A 6,785-nucleotide genomic window follows, 5' to 3' on the forward strand; every position below is an offset into this window, starting at 1 on the left:
TATTAGTTTATACTCCAGAAACCACGTTTGCCAAACAAATTGGTTAATCCTCCATCTCTTGCACTGTATGGGAACATGGATTATGCTATTGCTAGACATTATAAAGAAAAAAAACATGGGTTGGCTACTACTCTTAAATTTATTAGCTTTGAAAGAGTGAGACCCAATCCAAGAAGGGGTAACCTGATTAACCAATTTTTAGGAAGGGAAGCTTTTTGGATTCATAGATTTAACACGATTGAGCCTCATGGATTTGGAAACACAGGATTTTAGCTCTTTCCTGTGAATTATGATTAGATATCTTTCCCTGAAGGTGTGTTGAGATACTGGGTCCTCTGCCCTGCCCGTCGTACATGGACCTAGGTAAGACCTATAGGTTATCTGCCCTAAGGTATTTAAGAGTTCCTTATGTGAAGTGATGTGATTCTTGTGACTCAATTATGTGTGATATTAATCACATTTTTGGTGTTTGGATCATAGTATTTTGTGTAAGATGTTGATTTTATAAAAATGTACAAACAGTAGAGTAAAAGAGTAAAATGGTAATTTGCTGGTCATATGACCTACACAGTGTCTATTTAGCACACCTGTGAGTGTTTTTGTAATTTCACTGTGTGAACCTGAAGAAGCCATAGGTGAAACGCGTTGCTCACAATACTGCAAATTTCAGTGTGCGGCAGCTTGTTTTGCTTTTTCATAGCCTATTCCTGTGACCTACCACCTGTTGTTGCTGGGCACAGGGAATTTCTTGTTTTATAAACTACTATATGTTCAAGTGAGAGTGTGTAATGTTCAAATAAAAGGTCAAAAAAGGTGAAAATGCGGTCAGGTTTGGGCCATTGTTTCACATTGTCTCATCAAAACCTCTCAGATGGTTACAGTGTGGATGGTGGAGAGGATGCTATGATGAACGCCTCTGTGCGATAGCAGCCTGCATCTTCAACCTCTCTGTTTCCTTTGAAGTCTTCCCATGGGGGTGTGGGAGCTGGGGGTTGGTAATGAATCAAGCTGAGCCATAATGAATGTCCTTATTCAAGTTTGCTTTGATGAAATTCCACCTGAGTGATCTCAAATCACAGAACAAAACAGCGAGAGCTTGCTGACAACTGTTATGAAAGCTACACTTGCTGGCAATGTGATGGAGAGCATTGAGCGACTTCAATGATCTCTTCAGGATACTTTACTCTGTTTCTTTCCGTTGCTGCTTCCCTTTCTTCCTACTTCCTCTGTTATCAATGAGTAGGATGAAATCTAACGAGAGCGTCTACATTTTGCAATGATGTTTAAGTCCAAGTCTTCACTACTGAATGGTTGTCATGCCTCTACAATTTTGCTTTGCATCTATAAGAATATAATACACCCAGAAGAGAATTGAAAGAAAAGAAACATTATTTATTGCAGTCCTGAACTGGGTCCTATGTACATGAGCCCTACAGAATGATATACCCAGTGTGAGCCTTGTCAATTCAACTGTACATTGTTTAAATACATCAAACACATTAAAATATCATAAAATACACTGAACTGATGTTCATTGTAGAACAATAACCCTGTTAACAAAGTTGACCCAATGGATACATTACAAGCTGCCATCTTAGTTATCTCACACTTCATTGCAAAATCACTGTCAGTGTGCTGCATTAGGCCATAGATATGAGCAAAATGGCCTTTTCACACTTCATATGAAATGAGGTGCAGCCACACTGTCGACATGCTTTGTAGAAGTCTGGGGCCCATCTGGAAGCCTGCGGTATTCAAGGTAGGTAGAAAAGACTGCCAGGAGTAACAAAAGAAGTAAGTAATTATAGAGAGAGGGATCTCATGGACAAAGCGCGCAATAGACTGCCAAAAGCATTTAGTTGTGCAAAGCAGCAACTGCTGGTGCTGCTTCAGGTTATGAGTTGTGTTTATGACGGTTTGCTATGCAACTTTTGGTGTTTAACTGGACTTGTAATGCTCCAGTAAAACTGCCTTTTAAGCCGCAGTGAAAACCAGGTCTGTATGAGGATTACACTTCTAAAAGTTGATTAAGTCAAAATCAAGTTGAGAATTAAGGACATAAGAAGGTAGGAACCAGATTGAAGCTTTTGTGTCAGCTTTTAGTCATTCATTGTCTCAAAATGTTACATTACTTCTCACTCTTTAACACTGACTTAAATTCATTTGAGAGTTTGTATGTATGAACTAAAAGTACTCCCAGTCTGCCTCTTTATCTCTTTTTGGCCTTAAAGGGCAGAACAGGCCTCTGTAATACAGCTGATATGAAATACTGGTTTTGTTTTGCATTGATACAGATACAGGCTCATTTTCGGTCCTAAAGTGTACAGTTTCCAAAAGTGCTTTGGGGGCAGGGTGCAGACACAGCAATTGGCTTTCTAATGCTGCCCATTCTAAATAGGTATCACTTTAATAGCGATTAAACTGGAATTAGGCTCAAACTGGTTACTACCGCAGTTTACTAGTACAATACATGCACGCACACACAGACACAGGAAATGCTTGAAAACACAGATTTAGGCCTCTATTGCACCTAGATGCATGCCAAATAACCGTCCTTTTTGTCAACATACAGCGAAGCTGAGACATGTTAACACTTCTCACACACACACACACACAGAAATAGCGTAACTCCTTCAGGCCGGGGGGTGGGTGACAGAGCTGTAAGGGCCAGCTCAGTGTTGGGCAGCAACAGAGGCAGATGCAGCTCTCAGTAGCCTGAGGGCATCACTGGGTATTCAAGCTTCACTGGGCCTCTTCATCAGTGTCCTCTGATGCCTTAGCCCCATGACCAACAGCACACACACACATGTCCAGCACAGAGCCAGTCAGGCCTTTCCAGCCTTTCGTACAAGAGGGGAATTGGGAAAGAAGTAGAACAGCCTCAATGAGTGCAGACACACACAAGTTAGACTGAGAAAACTGTAGAGGATGTAGGTTATGGCGGACTGTGTCTCTTCTACTAATTCTGATGCTATGAGAGTATTTAGGTTAACTCTTTCTGTTTGTGTGTTCTCTGCCCAAGAAAGGACACAAACATGTCACAGCTCAAAGACGGTCAGCACAACATTTAAGATCTATGACAAACAGCATTTTGATTGGGCTGCTGAATGTCAGATCACACTAGATGTTATGCGGATCTACTTTGATCTGTGGCTTTAAATCCGCCACTTTACAAGGTGGATTTACAAATCACATTATAAGGACAACACCTGTACCATTTACTATGTAACATGTAAAGTGCGGTAGCGTATTCTACAGCTTGGAAAGACTTTAACAAGAAGCCTATGCATGCACTCATTATATCGTCCCACATTTCTCTAAATTGCTTTATTTTCATCTCTCCTCCTCTGTCATAATGTCTCTTTCATACGCTCGATCTCTCCCTGTCTTCCTTTCTCTCACGCATAGACACAAACACACACATACACTCACCTCATTTTGTCACTGACATGCCAAGTCGTGCAGAAAACACAAGGGAATCTTTTTTTTTAATCCCGGGACAAAAAAAACAGCAAAATGCAATAACCTGGGACAAAATAGCTGACATCTGAAGATGAGTCTGGCATTCAGACAGACTGCTCGGTTGCAGCCCAAAATGAGCAAAAGCGACAGACTGAGAGAAAGAAAGACCCCCTACACGGACAGATAGATAGGCACGTATGTATTTTCAATCCGCTAATCTCTGGTCTTTTGATCCCCTTATTCTCCCCCATCATTTCCCCTCACCTTCATTCTCCACTCTCCCATTTATTCCCCTATTTTAATCCCAATATTTCACCCATCTGTATTTTCCTTTCATGCTCTTCTTCTGTTAAATGACCTCCACATCTGGGCTGCAGCTTATCTGTCTACCCTCATCCCCCTCTCCAATGGTCACCTGTCCTGCTCTTCCTCTTGTCTGCCCTCCTCTCATAACCTTTCTTCTCACGTCTCTTCTATTCTGCCGTCTTCCTCCCCCCTCTCTCCATCTCTCTTCATCTTTCCTCTCCTCTCCGCTCCTCTATCCAAAACCTTGTTTGCATGCTTCCACACCATGCTCCTTGATTACCAAGATCGGCCACCGCAGGTCCGCCAGACACTTGGTTAAAATTGCCAACGAGTCTTTCGAGAGGCTCCTATATAAATAATGGGCCAAATCGGATGCTTCAATTACAGTACTTTACAATTGTTGTGTTGTGTTGTGTTGTTGTTGTGTTGTACAGTACAATTACAGTACAGTACAACACTTTCCCACCCTTGCATTTCAAACACTATTTAACCACAAAGAAAGTGATATAGTGAGATATTGGCCTGTGGCACGAGGTCAGTCTTGAAGGTTAAGGAAGTAGCCCCAACAGAGAACACATAATACAATGTGCATAGTGAAGGAGTGTTAGATTTTCTTCTTCTGGTCAAATTATTCAATGATGACGACTCCCTCTAACTCTTATGTAATTGTGAATTTGTGCGAGCAAGGAATGCTGCCCCCTCATATACAGCATGAGCAGTCTAGTGCAGAGCCATAAGGACTAGAATAGTTATTCATGTGTTCATTACTGCTATCCTCTTCTAAGTACTCACCCCGCATCCAGAAACATTAAACAGGAGAGGACCTTCGAGTGGGTCTGTGCTGTGTGCGAGCGTACAAGGGTGAGAGAGAATGAGAAACAAAAAGAGAGGCAGAATATGAAGGGAATGAGGTTGTGGGATTGTGATAACTTCAAAGGTTATTATTATTATTACCGCAGGCTGAAGCCATGCTCTGGCATCCCTCAAGCTTTGATCATTATGTAAAGCTGTTGTGCTCGGTGCTGGCATTGAATACATTACAGTGTGGATAACCAGGGAGTGTGCAAGCAAGCTGTACACAGACCAACACATTGACTTAGCTACTAAGTGTCTTCCAATTTTTGAAATGACACCCATCCCAACAACTCTAAAGGACAGCTAAGGAGAACCTTTTATCTAATCTCACCTTGATGTGTGATCTGGACAAAAAGGATCTAGATGGGTTGAGAGAGTGTACACCGTCATCACTGATATTTAAAGGGGCACTCCACCAGTTTTACACATGAGGATCAGCATACTAGTCACAAGAAGTACTACACCGCCTGCGAAAACAGTTTTATAATGTCTATTTTGGTTCTGGAGATGTTTTGGTTAGCAGAAGGTCAGCCAAAAACAAAACAAAACAAAACTGGGGCCAAAGGGGGCACATGAATAGGCTAGAGGCCAAAGTGCAGTGGTTTAGAGGAAGGTATAGCTCCTAAAGATAGTTTAGCCACCATAGCCTTAACTGCAGAATACAATTTAACAACATTTTATTAAATATATTAATTGTATTTAAACTGATATTATAAGTTATAGTGTGACAATAGATTGTTGCTTGCATTACCGTTTCTTTGAAAATTCCATACACTGTAAGTGACACTTTTTGGTTATTTGTAGGGCTGCAGCTGATGCTTGTTTTCATTCTCCATTAATCTGCAGATTAATTCAGATTCAGCAGTGCTGCACCAAAATAGCCAACTGCTGCCTTAATTGATTCAATATTGTTAAAAGCAAACTGTTAAAATACAACCCCAGATATGAAAATCCAGCCTATAATCGATTAATCACTTGACCATCACAATTTCCTGAAGAACAAGGCAACATCCTCAAAAATCCTCAAATATCAGAATAGTTGCTGATTGAACTTCTGTGGACCAAGTAACAGAATAATTTTTTCAACCACAGCACTTTGCATTAGGATGGTTGCTGACTGAAGGTCATAGTTAGCTCCATTTATGCTTACAATGCTGCCAAAAAGGCAAATACTGCAAACGACATGCACTGTAACATCTAAGCACATAGGCCTAATACTAGTAAGCAACACAGGTCTATGATCCATAGGCCAAACTATAGGCATCCTGACAGCTTTAGAGGGTTTGTGCTACTTATTATTACTCTTATTAATAGAGTGTTGCTGTTAGGGCGATTATGAGCTTAAACGGGGAACCCCACCTCAAAGGGCCTAGCCAACACTTTTAATTTTCGTCTACACATCCTAATCCTAAAGCCACACTGAACTTGAAAACAAGCCATCTGTTCCTGCCCTTACCTGGCCTACATTAGCCTAAGCACACACAAACTCTGGCTGGCTGCAAGAAAAAACAAGGGGAGCACAAATGAATGTCTTGCACTGTCATCATCACTTTCATACAGTAGAGCGGTAAATAAGGAGTAGTACAATAGAAGAGATGCTGTCACGGTAAAAATAAAGAAATAGAACAACACCAGAGCAAAAAGCCTATAAACTCGCCATTGAGCACCATACACACACTCTGTCCCTGCTAGATTATAAGGCTGTATAGGTGCATTACAGTGTTTTTTCCTTCGACCACTCACCATCGAAAACAATTCCTCCTCGATTAAGTAACAATGACAGCACGTAAGAAAACCAGGCATAAACAGGCCTCCAGAATATATTTGCTACATGCATAGGTGGGATGCCCACCCAGTTCAATACCAAGGACAGCGGTCGACGCGCGGAGAGCCTGACAGCCATGACAACACATGCAACACCAAATGACAGATTTATGTCTGCACGGATGCATCGTAAGCAGCGACACAAACCTGCCTTGAATGACAGTGCTGTTTCAGTGTGAGGCATTAAACCCGCTCACAAAGAGACAGTGACACAAAGTAAACCCTTAGACAGGCATTTCGCCTTTCCAGAGCGGCTTTTTTACCCCCTGCATGAAGAAGAAGAAGCAGCCACATTTTTACCATATCACATCGCGTCTGTCGAATAAAATGTTCCTCAC

At 41.5% G+C, this 6,785-nt stretch overlaps 1 protein-coding gene across 6 annotated transcripts in view; it reads right to left on the reverse strand.

The window, feature by feature from the left end:
* Window positions 1-6,785, reverse strand: part of pak5 (p21 protein (Cdc42/Rac)-activated kinase 5) — a 74,641-nt gene that overhangs the window by 67,475 nt on the left and 381 nt on the right. The window lies entirely within an intron of this gene.

This window comes from Micropterus dolomieu, linkage group LG10 (assembly GCF_021292245.1).
Source record: "Micropterus dolomieu isolate WLL.071019.BEF.003 ecotype Adirondacks linkage group LG10, ASM2129224v1, whole genome shotgun sequence".
Classification (NCBI taxonomy): domain Eukaryota; kingdom Metazoa; phylum Chordata; class Actinopteri; order Centrarchiformes; family Centrarchidae; genus Micropterus; species Micropterus dolomieu.